The sequence below is a fragment of the Mandrillus leucophaeus genome, unplaced genomic scaffold (assembly GCF_000951045.1).
Source record: "Mandrillus leucophaeus isolate KB7577 unplaced genomic scaffold, Mleu.le_1.0 Scaffold375, whole genome shotgun sequence".
Classification (NCBI taxonomy): domain Eukaryota; kingdom Metazoa; phylum Chordata; class Mammalia; order Primates; family Cercopithecidae; genus Mandrillus; species Mandrillus leucophaeus.
In genome coordinates this window covers 430,214-446,757 of record NW_012103976.1, presented here as the reverse complement: position 1 = coordinate 446,757, position 16,544 = coordinate 430,214, and the positions used below count along the sequence as shown (strand labels likewise).

Below are 16,544 nucleotides of genomic sequence, written 5' to 3'. Positions count from 1 at the left end.
GCCTCTATTTCATAATCTTTATCATCTGTGCTTTCTTTACCTCTTTAAAGTGTGACCTATTTGTATTTTAACCATGCTGTCATTGGGCATTGCTTTTCATTATCTTTTATTTGTACTCTGCCATCTTTTCCTATTGCTCCATAATACAAATCTTCATTTTTTTTCTTTTTAATGTTAAGATAAAGTTAACGTTCCTTTGAAGCTCACCAGTGTATTTATAGAATCTTTCTTTACCTCGTAACATCTATGCCATTAACCTCTTTTCTGTCTTTCTTGTCTTTTTTATTCTAATACCAGCCTTGATTCTGGAACTTTTACTCACTTTTAAATCTTTTGTAAAATAAATGGGTAGTGTATTGAGATACCTAGTTAGAGAGCGAGCAGTGGTGGTAGTAGGCAGTGATAAAATAGGAAATTCTGTGCCTAAGATTTCTCGGGCTGTTACATCTCAATGCAAAGTTCTCTGGAACTGCCAGTGAAGAGTCCATTTGGATCATTCTTCTTAGGACCTGGGTCTTCATATCTGTTAGGCTTAAGCCTGCACTAACTTTTTAGTAGTTGTGTCATATTGTTGGTGTTTACTGAGTTTTCAGAAACCTAACCCTCCATAATAGGAATAACAGTAATAGTTGACAGAGACTGCACACTTTCTGCATAACCGGCACGTTACATGTACCAGTTGTAAAGCATGATATTATATAAAGGATGAAATAAAGGCCCAAAGTGGTTATGTAAATTGTCTAAGATCATACAGTTAGTAAGAGTTGAGGGAAGTGGTTTTTGTTTGTTTGTTTGTTTTCCTACAAAGACTTTTGAGTTGTATTTCCCTCATCTTACATTTGAATATTGCTGATTTCAGGTACCTACTCATGGTATTCCAACTTTGTTAGTTTCTACCCATTCTTTAAGGTTGATTTACCAGCTATGAATCCATCTAATCATGCCATCATTCTGCTAACATTTCTACATTGTCCATACAAATTTAATGCAACTGAAATCAAGAGTGAGACACTATATTAGATCATGTGCAGATGACAAGAAGAACAAAATGCTTTTTTTGTGTGGTTTCTATTTGTGGTTGCCTGTTGGGGAGGAGGGAACAAACACATATTATACAGGTCATTATGTATAAACCATGATGAATTTTCTCTCCAATATAGATAGACCAAGGGAAATTTGAAATGGGAAGAAATAGATCTTGTTTGGGGAAATAGGAAGGCTATATCTTAATGGCAATGTGCAAGCCGAACCTTAAAAGGGATGTGGAGGGCTGTGCAGGCCATGAGATTGTCACCTGCGTGTGTGGAGTGGGATTGGTGTAGTCTGTGTGTGGAACAGTAAGATACTGGCTATCACCACAGCATGAGTGCTTTGGAGAGTGCAGTACACAATAATATTGGAGAGTTGGGTTTAAAACTTGGACTTGGCCATGCTAACAACAGTGTACTGGTTAGGAGCATGGACTCTGGAGCCAGACTTCCCGAGTTTAAATCCTGCTGTGCCACTTACTAGCTGTGTCATCTTAGATACCTTAGGTAATTTACTTAAACCTGTGCCTCAGGTTATCTATCTACAAAATGAAGTTAAAATATCAACTACCCCTTAAGGTTTTTGTGAGGATGTATTGGATTAATATTTGTTAAGCTCTTGCACAGTGCCTGGCACATGGTAAGTGCTAAGTGCTTGTTAAGGAGAAGATAGATTTTTGTCTTTGGGAGAGGAAAGTGACGGACAGAAGTTGAAAGGCAAAACAGTCACGGCAGTGGTAGTGCACATAGTGGATTAGTAAGAGGCTGTATGTGTACTAGGGCTTTGGGGTAAGGCAGGGGTTGTAGTGAAAGCAATCGGGAAGCCAATGGAATGGGCGGGATGTGAAAGAGAGTAGTCAGAGGGCCACTTTCATTTGGGATTCCATTAACTTTCACTTCACTAATTGGTTTTCCTTTTTGGCTGGTCACAAGCTCTCTTTTCGCTCCCTTCTGCCTTTTAAAAAAAGTAATCTGCAAAACAAGCCAACAGTCAAGAATCTTTCAGCTGCTGTGCAATAGGCACGGTAAGACATGTTGAAAATTTGGATAGATAATGACTCTTTATCATGACTACATTTTACTTCTGTAATCTGAGGAAAGCATATAATTCATTGCTTTCTCTGTAGGTGTGATTAATGCACACACACAACAACAACAACAAAAAACCCAGCCCACTGGATATCTTATCAGCAGCCCTATTGCTACGTAAAATTTTGTAACTGCTACTGACCAATCGATGTAAACCTGCTAATTAAGCCAGAAGTTCTCCAAATATGTTAGAGGAAATCTAATTCTAATCATAAACCGCTAATCTCCCTTTCAGCACATGAAATGTATATATAGCCGGGCGCGGTGGCTCAAGCCTGTAATCCCAGCACTTTGGGAGGCCGAGACGGGCGGATCACGAGGTCAGGAGATCGAGACCATCCTGGCTAACATGGTGAAAACCCGTCTCTACTAAAAAAAATACAAAAAACTAGCCGGGTGAGGTGGCGGGCGCCTGTAGTCCCAGCTACTCGGGAGGCTGAGGCAGGAGAATGGCGTAAACCCGGGAGGCGGAGCTTGCAGTGAGCTGAGATCCGGCCACTGCACTCCAGCCTGGGTGACAGAGCGAGACTCCGTCTCAAAAAAAAAAAAAAGAAATGTACATGTAATGCACATACAGCAAATGATAGGTTAACAGTAGAACTTAGCTATATATAATAATTGCTATTTCAGGACACTCTGAAGTTCTGCTTGCTAAGATTCAATTCAAGATGAAAGATCACATAGGTATTGTAACATGCAGCCCTGGATAGTGAGGTCGTTTAAAAATAGGTAGTCTACTTAAAACTTGGAAGAAGTATTGATTGAAGCTGTGAAGAATGGCCTTTGTCTCCATTTCTGATTTGTCGGAATGATCTGTCTTAAAGGTTGCAGGTACCTTATGCTACCTCAGACCTATGAAGGTAAGACAGATGTTAAAAGAAAGGAAAATAATTGTTGTCCAATTAGACATAATTTTAGAATTATGTAGAATTTGACATGGACCTGTGTTTTCAGATCCTGCCTGGTCCCAGCATATCTAGTTGCCTTCTTCCCAGAATGGAGGCTATCCATGAGCCATCAGTAGTCCCTTCCCAGTCCTGTAGTCATTCTCAACCTTGGTTGTACAATGAGATCACCTTGGGTACTAGAAAAATACCAGCATCCAGACCCACACCCAGAGATCCTGATCTAATTAGATGGGGAGGGGATCCAGGCATCGGCGATTCTAATGTGCAGTCAGGGTTGAGAGTCTCTGTTCTAGAGACCCGTTGTACCTCAGGCAGGAGGGATTTCAGGAGGTTGAGGTGAATGCTCTTCAGCTCAGCGATGCTGTGATCACTGCTGTTGTCTGGCCTTGACATGGCTCTGCTATTTGATAGCTCATTTCTCTACCAGCATCAAAGACTCAAATCCCACCTTTGACCACAGTTCTGATAACAGGAGTCCTGCTTTCTTTTCCTGTGGCCAAGTCCACAGCTTGTTAATTTGCCCAGTTCATCACAGTCTGGATCGAAGCCTTGCTTGAGGAATTGCCACTAGAATGTCCTGTGCTAACTGAAAGTTCCATACAGCACTCTTGCTGAATGCCGGCTTTCAGTATTCCTCCTGCTAGGACACACTCTTGTTTGGGTTGGGTGTCCCTGATAGGAAGGCTGGTCAGAGCAATCACCGAGGTCCACGTTCTCAGGGTAGCTTGGTGCTGGTTGACTTGACCTGCTGCGTTTCTGGCTGGGCCCTGTCCCGTTTTTCCCAGTATTTGTTCCAGTGTAGTTGGGTGTGGTTCTTGATATGGGTCCTTCATGTCTACATCCCTCTGCCCTAACTGTAGGTCACCAAATCTTACACAGCCTTTTACATGACGAAAGGTGTTGATTCAGATGAACCAATTCTGAAGACCAGGCTGCTGGGCACTTGCTCCCAGACGGGGAGGGTAGATCTGAACCTTCTGAGGATCTGAAAACATACCACTTCCTACTGAGATCAATAATGTACAAGTTTAGGAAGCCTATCCTGTGTGGACCAGTCCTATGAATCCCTCCATCTGGAGGCTCTGGTGGTTAGTGTGTGAACCAGGGGACTATATGTCTGCAAACAGTGACTTGAGTGTTAAAGATTTGCTTTGGGTAGATTTAACCTCATTATGGTGTTTTTGTTTTGTTTTTTTTTCTTTTCTTTTCTTTCCCCTTTGTTAGTAATACCCAGAGCGTTTCATCTATTACATCATTTATCTTCTAGAAATCTGGGAATTAGGATTTGCAGGTGCCCACTCTTTTATTGATATGGAGGGAGAAAGCATGGGGCTTACCTAAAGGTGAGAGAGAGAGAGAGAAAGAATAGATTATAACTTATTCTCGACCTGGATTACATATTTCTTGTGTATCATATTTAGCTTCACAATTTTAGCTGGCTTAAGAGAAAAAGAAAAAAAATTATTAGTGTTCAATAATTGAAGATTTTGTTTGTTGTTAAAACCAGGCAATTAGATCATTTCCCTGGCCTAATTGATCTGAAATTAATTGCAGACTGACGGGGAGATAAAGAAGGAGACAAGCTAATGTGTGATAACTTTTTTAACACTCAGTGATCTGGGACATTGGTGCTGACCTGGTCAGTTATTTGAGGAAGATGTCCCTACTAGCTCCCTTGAAAAATTATGTTCAAAAGTCAAACTTAAGTCAAATAAGTGGATTTATTATGGAATTTCTACTGTAAGCAAATTCCTCAAGTATATTTATACAGGTAGTATCTCACTTACTTGGCTCTGATTTTTTTTTAATTTTTTTTTTTTTTTTTACTTTTTGAGACAGAGTTTTGCTCTTGTCACCCAGGCTGAAGTGCAGTGGCCTGGTCTCGGCCCATTGCAGCTTCTACTTCCCGAGTTCAAGCAGTTCTCCTGCCTCAGCCTCCCGAGTAGCTGGGCCTACAGGTGCCCACCACCACGCCCTGCTAATTTTTGTACTTTTAGTAGAGATGAGGTTTTGTCATGTTGGCCAGTCTGGTCTCAAACGCCTGACCTCAAGTGATCCACCACCTCAGCCTCCCAAAGTTCTGGGATTACAGGTGTGAGCCACCGTGGCCGGCCCTGGGCTCTGAATTTTGAAGCAGCTATTTTGCTTAATGCTTGGCTTATTAACTCGTTCTCACTTTGATGTGTTCCATCGTGGACTGGCTGCTACCCATTAATTGTACAACTTCAGGGAACATCAGCAGACACATGTGTTTGGGCCTCATCTCTGGAGTTTTTGATTGATTAAGTCATGTTGGGGGTGTAGGGGCCTGAGTGATGCATTTTTCAGAAGCTTTCCAGGTGGTTCTAGTAGATCCAAAAGCTGAGAAATGCTATTGTAGAAGGATACAAATACACAGGTGTGGCCTTTGGAGATGCTTCCAACCCTGAGTTTCCTTATAGGTTGATCCAGTGTGAAGTGTCAAAAAGTTTTGGAAAGATTTAGAAACTTACAAAAATATGAAGTTAACAAAGAAAACAAATATACATTATAGTAGAATTATTTACCAGTAAGAAGAATTTTCTACTGGGCTATTTCAAATAGAAAGAGTCTCTATTACATTCAACATATGAGTTGATTGAAAAATATAAGCTGTTAAAAAATACAAGCTTGACGTACAGTTTTTTGAAACACATGTAACTGGGGAAAGCAGCCAGGATGTCTCAGACCTCTTTTATTTTCAGAAAAAAAGTTGTTTGAGACCTAAAGTGTTGGTACTTTAATATTTTGGGATCTGGGAGAACTAACTCTAAGTTTGCATTATTATTATTAATAGGGAGGTACTAGTACAGTTGAATTAGACCAACATTTAATGGGAGATTTATTGGATGAAGTGAAATTATGGAGGTCTTTGAGTGTCGCTATTAGAAAGTGTTTAAACTTTATTCTGAAAGCAGGGGAAGCCATCGAAGCAGAGGGTGACCTGATGAGATTTTCACTTGAGAAAGATCACCCAGAGGGAATGGATGACTTGGAGGAAGGGAAGGGCAGTGTGGAGATTGGATTCCCAGTCAGTAGCTTATTTCAGCAGTCTGAGCTAGAGAAGATGGCACAGGCCCACCCATAGCTGGGGGTGGGTGGAACAGAGACGGTGGGAGTTGTGGAAGTGATCTCCACATAATTTATCCTCTTAATCTGGACTACTGTGAGAGTAAAGGGAAGTATAATTAATAGTAATGCCAGGCTGGGCACGGTGGCTCACGCCTATAATCCCAGTGCTTCAGGAGGCTGAGGCAAAAGGATCCTTGAGCCCAGGATCCTTGAGTTCAAGACCAGCCTGGGCAACATAGACCTTATCTCAATTTTTAAAAAATTGTGGTCATAACCCCAGGACAAAAGGTGTACATGAAAACTGTCTCAGAGAGAGACAAATAATGGTGCTAAATGTGGAGAGAATAAGGACAACTTCTAGGGATTTTTCAAGGAGTTGAGGAAATTTGGACAGAAATTTGTATCTGGAGCTTAGGAAAAATGTTTGAGCTGAAGACATGTATTTGGGATCTTCAGTATACACAGGAGTGATAATGATGATGCCTGAATTAATTACATTCATTTGAGAATTGGGATAAGAAGGAGAGAGCCAAGGATCCTGTACATATTTGTAAAACCAGAGCAGAAAAGTGTTGTTCATTTGATCCTCTTGAAAATCTTGAATGCTTAGAACATGGACAGGGCCTCCTCTCCTCTCCTCTCCTCTCCTCTCCCCTCCCCTCCCCTCCCCTCCCCTCCTCTCCTCTCCCCTCCCCTCCCCTCCTCTCCTCTCCTCTCCCCCATACTATCAAAGTCCACTGGCTTAACATATGGTGTCTTCATTTATCCTCTTTGTACTTCATTATTTCTTTTCTTTCCAATCAGCAAATTGCATTTTAAATAGTCTTGGGTATTCAGGAACTAATTATGTAATTTAGAAGTTCTCATTACCCCCCTACAGTCCACAGTATTCTTCTTTCAACCCTTGAGAGATTTGGCAAGCCTTTCCCGTTAGTACCATGGTGGGTTTCTTTAAAGCAACTTTTAGAAAAGGTATTATTTTTGGGTCATGTAGGGAGATAAGAATTTTTTTTAACCTCTTCTTCTGAAACTATATAGCCCATTCTACTTCCAGCATGGAAGATTTAATCACCATCATGTGGCGTGCATTAAATTAATAGACTGCTACATGAGCTGATTGAGGAGGCTTTGTGTAATATGTTGGTCAGCTGCATTGATACGACTCCCTTCTGTGTTGGCACTTTGGATGTTTGCTTTGTGTTTTGACTATTGTCTTTGGGACTGTAAATTACTCAGGAAAGCTCATCAGAGTAAATTAAGTTCCACATCTAATTTTCATCAAGATTTTTATTTTATTCAACTTTACTGTTTGGCTAATTCAGGCTTACAGAGGCCAAGTGCCTTGGCCAAGGTTATCGAGCATGTTAATGTCTTAGCTCAGACGAGTTTTCGTTCAGTCCCTGTTGATTCCTGCATTATATATTCATCAGTCTGGTAATTAACATCCAGTCATCCTGGTTGCTCTCCTTAGGAACTGACTGTGTTGCAGGGTCCTCCACACCAGTGGGATTTATGGGAAGTCTGCATGCCCATGCATTCATTATCTTTTATGTGAAAATGAGAAACATATAGAGATCAAGTATGATTATCTCCTGCATGGCAGACGCGGCTCTCGAGGAATTTGTTACCCCATGACAGCAAAATCAAGCCAGGGGCTGCTCAGCTCACCACTTGGACACTTGAGCAGAGTGGAATGATAAGTCATAGGCTGGTATTTGAAGCTGGCATGGTAGAAGGCAGGATGGCCTGCAAATAAATTACTTCATTTCAGGGGCATGAAGCCTTTGCCAGGGTAGAAATGTTTTGCATTCATTTCCTAGAGGCTACGGGAAGTGTGGCATAGCTGTTAGATTTGTGTTGCTTAAGGGCTTTGTCTGCCCAGATACAGAATGTGAAGCTTGCAGAAATCCAGCTAGGAGACTATTCCAGAAGGATCAGACAATAGGAACTTGTAATTAGCCTACACAGTCCTGAGCCTTCTAGGATATGCTAGAATGCAAAATACTTTGAAAAATTCCTGGGTTGAAATTTAATTTAAATATGTCAAGTTGAGTACCATGAATAAAGAGAAGGGTATACTGTAATTATGTATAACTCTTGAGGTATGAATTCATCTAAAACTACATTCAAGCTATGTTTTTTTTCTCTCTGGTGAAACTGTATTTCCAGAGTAATTTACTTTTTCATGAAAACAAATAGTTTTTATTATTGGTCTCCTCTCTTAGTTAATAATGCTTTTTTATTTTAAGTAATTCCTGTAATTTGTGTCTCTTTTCTTCTGTCTCTCATCATCACGCACACATCTGTATGGCAGGGAAGACAATGTTAATGTTAATATAAGGGCAATCAGCGAGCCAGTTAATCACCTCCCCAGCACAGATAGCTGGGAGCTGCTTTGCTGTTGGGCAGAGATAAATTGGAAAGGGAGAATGATGACTTAAAACAATGCCTTAGAATGATTATCAAACAAAGGCAAGCATTTAGCAAGCTGTTAAGCTGAAGAGAAATCCCCAGGAAGGAGAAAGGCGACAGCCTTTATCTAGCAATAAGGGCAAATGGTAAGAATAAAGTGTCAGCCCAGGCACACATTATGTCAATTCAAGTGACTAAAGGCCAATTTGGTGCAGCGTGTTTGGATCATATGTTGTAAAATGCATGACCTTGTTTCCTGATGCTGATTTATAGCTTGGTGTGCTTCAAGCTTTATTTTCTTTCATGAAGAAATCCTCAACCCTTGATGGGAAAGTGGCAGACCTGAAGTAGCTGCAGAAGTCTGAAGGCGCATCGCTTCTTGAAGACAGCACAGCTCATCCCCGGCTTGGATTGCTTTGTGGGTGGAACTAACAGGCAGGGACAATGTCTTGTCAGAAGTACCATAAAGTGTGAAATAGAGTCAGATTCTTTGCCAGGTGAAGTGGGCAGAATTGTTAGAGGTACAACCACTCACTTAAAGGGGATTGAGGTCTCATCAGGATCAAATGAATGCAGTTCAACAACAGTGGCTCAGATAGTCCTCAAAGCAATGTGTAGGGCTGATTTAGGAGTTATTTATTGAATTGATCTGTTCCTGCAAATGCCTGGAAAACTCACATGCTCGTCTTACACATTCTTGGAGCTTGTTTTCCAATATGTGGCATTACATGGGAGGTAGAGTCCCTGCCTTTAGCATTTCGCTGTTTTTCTTCTGGGTTTTGGCTGGCTGGAATTAAAGTTTCTACATCAATCATGTCCTTGGTTGGCTTCTTCCACTTTGAGAATATTAAACTCTTTCTTCTATATGTAAGTGCAGAAAAGCATTCACATGGAATTCAGTGTTTCGCTGCCCTTTCCTTGTGCCTGGTTTTGGAGCTCTGCCCAGATTGCGGATGTAACCTTGCGCTCTTCTCATCTCCTGGCGCTCGGTTAACCTTGGATGGGTAATAATGCACTGCCCAGGTGGAGGTTGGGGCTCACATTTCTTCAGTGAATTTTGTGTTCCTGGGTAGCATGATGTTCCTGCCTAAATTATCGTGGTGCTCATTTGTAACTGAATCAGAATGATAAGCTGCTTTTCAGAGCAGGTATGAACGCAGTGCCGAGGGACCTGTGTTGATGCCAGAGCACTTTTCCTTCATTGGTGTAAACAGTGAGTATACTAATCCCTCATCATCAAGAGAACAGACTTCCAGTCATTGCCCTGCTAAGCCCTGGTTGTGGAGAGGGGTTGGGGCTTTCACTGTGTGCTTTCGGAAGAGACCCTTCGACTTAGAGCTTTGTCACCTGTGACCCCGCCCTTCTCTGCTTGTTAATCCATTCATCACCAGGAAAATAAGAAGGGAATTGTAAAACGCTGAAGTGCTGAGGGACTTTAGTCCCTTCCAGTTATTTAGTTTACATATGAAGGGAGCGAACCCAGTTACTTTAGTTTGGCCAGTTTAAATGATCAGTAGCTGGGACTAAACCAGAACATGAGTCTCGTGATCCTCAGCTAAAACCGTCTTTGACTCCATCACTCAGGTGCTCCCTGAGATGAGCAGGCGGCCAGGAGCAGGTGTTAGAGATAATTGTTGGGTTTCCACAGTCAAGTTGCAGAGTGGGCTGAGGATGGGCTCATCCATTTTTTTGACTGGTTCTCAGAGTTAGAAGGGACTGAATTGTATGTATTGTTTATCTCATAAAATAGCCAGTACAGTAGGGATCACACTATACACACTTACAAATAGAAAGGCATTATGTGAACTAATGAGGGCCACACACATGTTGTAGGATCATAAAGGCCTGCGTTTGGATCTTGAAAAGATATATAACCTTGGACAATGAAACTTATCCTCTCTGAAGTGTAGCTTCCCAACTGTAAAATGGAAATGATACCTACTTTTAGAGTTATTGCGAGGAATAACGATGGTAACATATAAAAGCTCCTGATATAGTAACTGGAACATAGTAGGTACTCAATAAAATGCAGTTTACTTTTCTTATTTTGACATTTCTCCATGGCTTAGCTTACTAAGCACCCTCTAGAACACGTAGACTTATTTCTTTACTCTCTGAACTTTCTATCTTTGTATAGTTTTAACCTTCAGGATTTCCAGAGAATATTTTGGGAAAGAGATTCAAATAAAGAAGGCCACTGGAAGGTGTAGGATAGGAAAAGAAGCCAAAAGTAAGACTGAATGTAGAAGATAATACAAATTGGGAGTATAAGAGGCGAAGGCTGAGAAAACTTTATCCTGATGATTAGAACAAAATAATTGTTTTCGGGCAGAATCCCATGGAATTCTGTAAGAAGGGTCATGCCCTTCTTATTCAGTTAAGCAGCTCTTTTAACTGTTTTAAAAGAACAGCTAAAACAGTTCTTCTAACTAGTTATTTGATTTCCTCTAAAATGATCCCATCTAACTTAGAACAAAACCTCTCACAACTGTTTCCAGTTAGTAAAATTTTAAGGTTATTTGCTATTATTCAGAAAATGCCCATTTAATGCTTCCAAAGGACAGGAAATGGGAGTTGGGAAAAGGTACAGATATACAGCTAGCAAATGTTCTCTAATAACACCCAGGACAGCGTGGTCATCAGTCATGACAGTGGCCAATAGCAGAGGAATGAAAGGCAGACAGTGTCATGCGTGACTGGGCACATCTTTCACGCCTGCCATCTCACCCCTCCAATGGCCAGGAATGGACCTTAGCACAAAACTGGCAGAGAGAGAGAGACTCTCTTAATAGATACTTATCTTGTCTTCTCCCAGATTCCAAACATGCCAGGCCTGGTCAAGCTGTCCTATCTGCTTTTAGAATTGAAGAATGCATTATCTGAATATATGAATGTTTTCCGAAACAACCATACAGGAACATTTTAAAAAGGGAACGGAACTGGCTAATCATTCTGTAACTGATGAAAGAGAAATTGGTCTGATTTCTTATATGTTTGACGTGTTTTGAAAATAAGGAAGGAAAGGCATTACTTGGTTTTTAGTCAAAGAAATATTTCACATAGATCTGCAGAATGATGATGAGATGAGAGAGAACAGGAAGACAGTCTCAAGCAGGAAGAAGAAGGTAAGGCTTGGGAAGCTGTTGAAACAGTAGGCACATGTTTAAGACCTGACATGATCTTTATGGTGGGACTGTAAACTAGTTCAACCATTGTGGAAAACAGTGTGGCAATTCCTCAAGGATCTAGAACTAGAAATACCATTCGAGCCAGCCATCCCATTACTGGGGATATACCCAAAGGATTATAAGTCGTGCTGCTATAAAGACACATGCACACGTATGTTTATTGTGACACTATTAACAATAGCAAAGACTTGGAATCAACCCAAATGTCCATCAGTGACAGACTGGATTAGGAAAATGTGGCACATATACACCATGGAATACTATGCAGCCATAAAAAAGGATGAGTTCATGTCCTTTGTAGGGACATGGATGCAGCTGGAAACCATCATTCTCAGCAAACTATCGCAAGAACAGAAAACCAAATACCGCATGTTCTCACTCATAGGTGGGAATTGGGCAATGAGATCACTTGGACACAGGAAGGGGAACATCACACACCGGGTCCTATTGTGGGGAGGGGGTAGGGGGAGGGATAGCATTAGGAGATACACCTAATGTAAATGACGAGTTAATGGGTGCAGCACACCATCATGGCTCATGTATACATATGTAACAAACCAAACCTGCATGTTGTGCACACGTGCCCTAGAACTTAAAGTATAATAAAAAATAAATAAATAAATAAAATAAGATAAAATAAAATAAACGTCTTTAAATTTAAAAAGAAAGTATTAAAAACCCATTTGAACCATCCATCCCACTTCAGAACCAGAAAACTCTAGGTGCTAATAGGTTGTCTCGTGGAGACTTGTGAACTGCCTGTCGGAAAAAGAAAATGTTTCGAGGCATTAACTGGCATGGGTGAGAAATATAACTTTCAGAAGGTGCTGGAAAATCCTGAGTGAATGATAGGAAGTTACAATGGGGGGTGCCTGTGTGAAGATTATTATCAAGAGCATTTCTCAAGGACAGCACTGTACTTGTTTTTGCTTCTCAAAGCAGATACCTAAAAACAGGCATAACCTTACTGTAGACCACCAGGTACAGAAAAATACACAGCAGGTGTGTTTTCGGGCTAATTCTTGATCTAGAGAAAAGTAGACTTTAAATTGGTGATTGATTACAAAATGAAAATTAGTGGCCTGAGGTTACTCATTTTTCATAAAGCAAAACTTCTGTAATTGTTGAATAGTATATTCTTAAATATTCTTTGTTCATAACATCAAGCTAGTTGGCCTGGAATGCTCAATGTTTTTCCCCTGACTTTAGTTGAATCCTTTGTTTACTGCTCTTACATATTCATCAGAGGTGTCGAATATATCTCTTTTCTGTTTTTTTTTTTTTTTTTTTTTAAGAATTTTAATCAATTGACAGGGGTTGGGAATAAAGAATGGTGTGATTGATTACTGATGTCAGCCAAAATGGGAGGAAATGTTATTTTTTTATGCCTTCTAGTTCAACCTCATTTGCAAGTTTTTAGCCAAAAATGATTGTATATATAATATTGTATTACTTTAAGAAATAAACACAGTTGACAAAATGTTAAGATTTGAAAACTTGGGAAGTGGATACAGAAGTAGCCATTACATTAAATACCCATGACTTTTTTTGTCCATTTTAAATACTGCATAAGAAAATGTTTTTGCCGAGTGAGGTGGCTTGTGCCTGTAATCTCAGCACTTTGGGAGGCTGAGGCGGGCAGATCACCTGAGGTCAGGAGTTCGAGAGCAGCCCGGCCAACATGGTGAAACCCCGTCTCTATCAAAAATACAAAAATTAGCTGGGTGTGGTGGTGGGTGCCTTTAATCCCAGATTAAGGCAGGAGAATTGCTTGAACCTGGGAGGCAGAGGTTGCAGTGAGCCAAGATCGCACCACTGTACTCCAGCCTGGGAAATAAGAGCGAAACTCCTTCTCAAAAAAAAAAAGAAAAAAAAAAAATTAAAAAGTAATGATTAAGAATACCAGTAATTTAGTTTCAGGTTAAACTGTATATTTCAAACAGTAGTTTTTCTCTTCAATTATTTTTTGTTTTATTTTGTTTTATTTAACTTTTTCACCCAGGAAGCAAAGTTGTCCACTTCTGTAAATTTCTGTAATATTTCCATTTAGCTAATTCTATGATTCCTGACTTTCTACCTGCTTCTCCATTGTGTGTGTGTGTTTTCTCTTTCTAGAAAGATGTGTTCTGATCTCTTGATTGACATAAGGTTTGTTGAAGAACTGAGGTTATAGATCCAGTGATATCAGACTTACGTAAAACACTATAGTTTCTCAGGCATCTGCCATCCCCACCCCACAATGCTAGAAGTAAAACTAGTAAAACTAGCAGCAGCTGGAGAAAATTGATTCCGGACTTTCAGTTTCTAGTGACCTACCCCTGGGGAGAAACAGACAGCTCTCTTGGCACTTACTACAGACATCGCCACCTCAGTTTGCCCCAGGGCAAAAGTTACACTTCGGGAAAACAGTGTCAGGTGAAAAGGGGTTTTATAATTAAGGACAAAAAGGAAACTTGATAAATGTTTCTTATAAACCAATGCTGCTCAGAATATGTAATTTGATAGATTTAACTCTACCTTCAATGGGTGGTGCTGCAATCTTTAATTAGTTTTTACTCTCGAGTGAAGTGCTTTGATTGGATAGGACTCCAGAGCAATGCCTATTTATTGTTACCCCTCATTGTTACTATCTGCAGAGCAGTCAGTAGCCATCGGCAGATGGGCAGTTGGGTGGGATTCGCTCTTCCTGCAGGATTCTCTTTGAGCACCATGAGTTTCTATCTTAGAGTCTATTCTATTTCTTGTAACCTACAAATTGCTACTTTTATATTGTCTGGTTCATGCCAGTTGTAGTATTTTTATTTTAGTTTTTGAGACCAGGTCTCGCTCTGTCACTCAGGCTGGAGTGCAGAGGCACAATCATGGCTCACTGCAGCCTCACCCTCCCTGACTCAAGTATCATTCCCACCTCAGCCTCCCAAGTAGCTGGGACTGCAGGCACATGCCACCCTGCCTGACTAATTTTTAAAATTTTTATACAGATGAGGTCTTGCTGTATTGCTCAGGATGGTCTCAAATTCTTGGACTCAAGGGATCCTCCCTCCTCAGCCTCCTACAGTGCTGGGATTACAGGCGTGAGCCACCGTGCCTGGTCCCATCTTTATTTTAAAGCCCCTTCTTTATTGATCATTTTGGCATTCCTAAAGAAAAAGCATTGATAATACTGGAATAGAAGAAAACTTTAAAATTGTCCAAAAATTTTTAAAAGAAATATAAAATGGCAAAACAAAAAAATCAAATTTTAAAATAGGCATATACCAAAAAGAACTTCAGCACATACCTTAAACCAACTTCAGCACATACCTTAAACCAGAGTTAATCTGAATGATATTATGTTCCTAAATCTAAAACTCCAACTATAAAAAGCCTCTAGAAGAAAAGAGTAAAAGGAAATATTTATGACCTCATGTTAGGCCAAGATTTCTGAGATATGACGTTTAAGATGTGATGGATAAAAAAAGCAAACGAATGACTCTTTGCAAATCACATACCTGATAAAGGATTTGTATCCAAATTATTTAAAAATATTCAAAACCTGATAATAAGAAAACAATGCAATTAAAAATGGGCAAAATGGACAAATATATGGAGTACAAATATATGAATGGCAGATACCCACATGAGAAGATGTGCACCATCGTTATATGGATGGCAAATAACCACATAAAAAGATATTCACCATCATTTATCATTTAGGAAATGCAAATTAAAACCACCGTGAGTTATCATTCAGCACTTACTAGACTGACTAAAGTTAAAAAGAATAACCATACGAAGCATAAATGAGAATGTGGATCAACTGGGAGTTTCATACACTGCTGGTGGCAATGTAAAATTGCACAACCATTTTGGAAAACAATTTGGCAACTTCTTTAAAAAGTTAAATATATATATATACTGTATTACTGAGCCAGTCCTTTCATAGGTATCTACTAAAGAGAAATGGGAGCATATATTCGTACAAAGAGTTGTGTATGGCTTTTCATAGTTGCTGTATTTCTAGGAATGCTGTTAGCCCCAAACTGGAATCAGTAGGTGAACTGATAAACAATATTGGGGTATATCCATACACTGGAATATTATTTACCAATGAAAAGGAATGAATTTATAATACATGCAACAATGCGGATGAATCTCAAAATAATTATGCTGAGTGAAAGAAGCAAAACAAAAAGTACATACTGTATGATTCCATTAATATAAAATTCTTGAAAATTCAAACAGATCAGTTTTGAAAGAAAGCAGATGAATGGTTTTCTAGGATGGGGAGTATAGAATGGAATGGGGGAGGAAGAAATTACAAAGTATTATGAGGAAATGTGATCAGGTAATAGATATGCTTATTACCTTAATTGTAGTGATGGTTTTGCCATTGTATGTGCATCAAAATTTATCTATTGTGTACTTCAGGTATGTTAATATAATTATATGTAAATTATGTCTGGGGGCAGTGGCTCACACCTGTAATCTCAGCACTTTGGGAGGCCGAGGCGGGTGGATCACCTGAGGTCAGGAGTTCGAGACCAGTCTGGCCAACATGGCGAAACCCCACCTTTACTAAAAATACAAAAACTAGCCAGGCGTGGTGGTGCACACCTGTAATCCCAGCTACTCAGGAGGCTGAGGCAGGAGAATCACTTGAACCAGGGAGGTGGAGATTGATTGCAGTGAGCCGAGATGGCGCCATTGCACTCCAGCCTGGGTGACAGAGCAAGACTCTGCCTCAAAAAAAAAAAGTAAATTACAACTTAATAGCACTATTAAAAAGAAAAAGAGGGAAAAGAAAGGGGAGAGAAGGAAAAAAAAGAGGGAAGGAAAAGAGAAAGAAA

General features: G+C 40.1%; 1 protein-coding gene across 3 annotated transcripts in view; it reads left to right on the top strand.

Moving 5' to 3' along the window:
* The window catches only part of LHFP (lipoma HMGIC fusion partner), a 281,937-nt gene that overhangs the window by 91,637 nt on the left and 173,756 nt on the right, over positions 1-16,544 (top strand). The gene's annotated exons all lie outside the window — the stretch shown is intronic.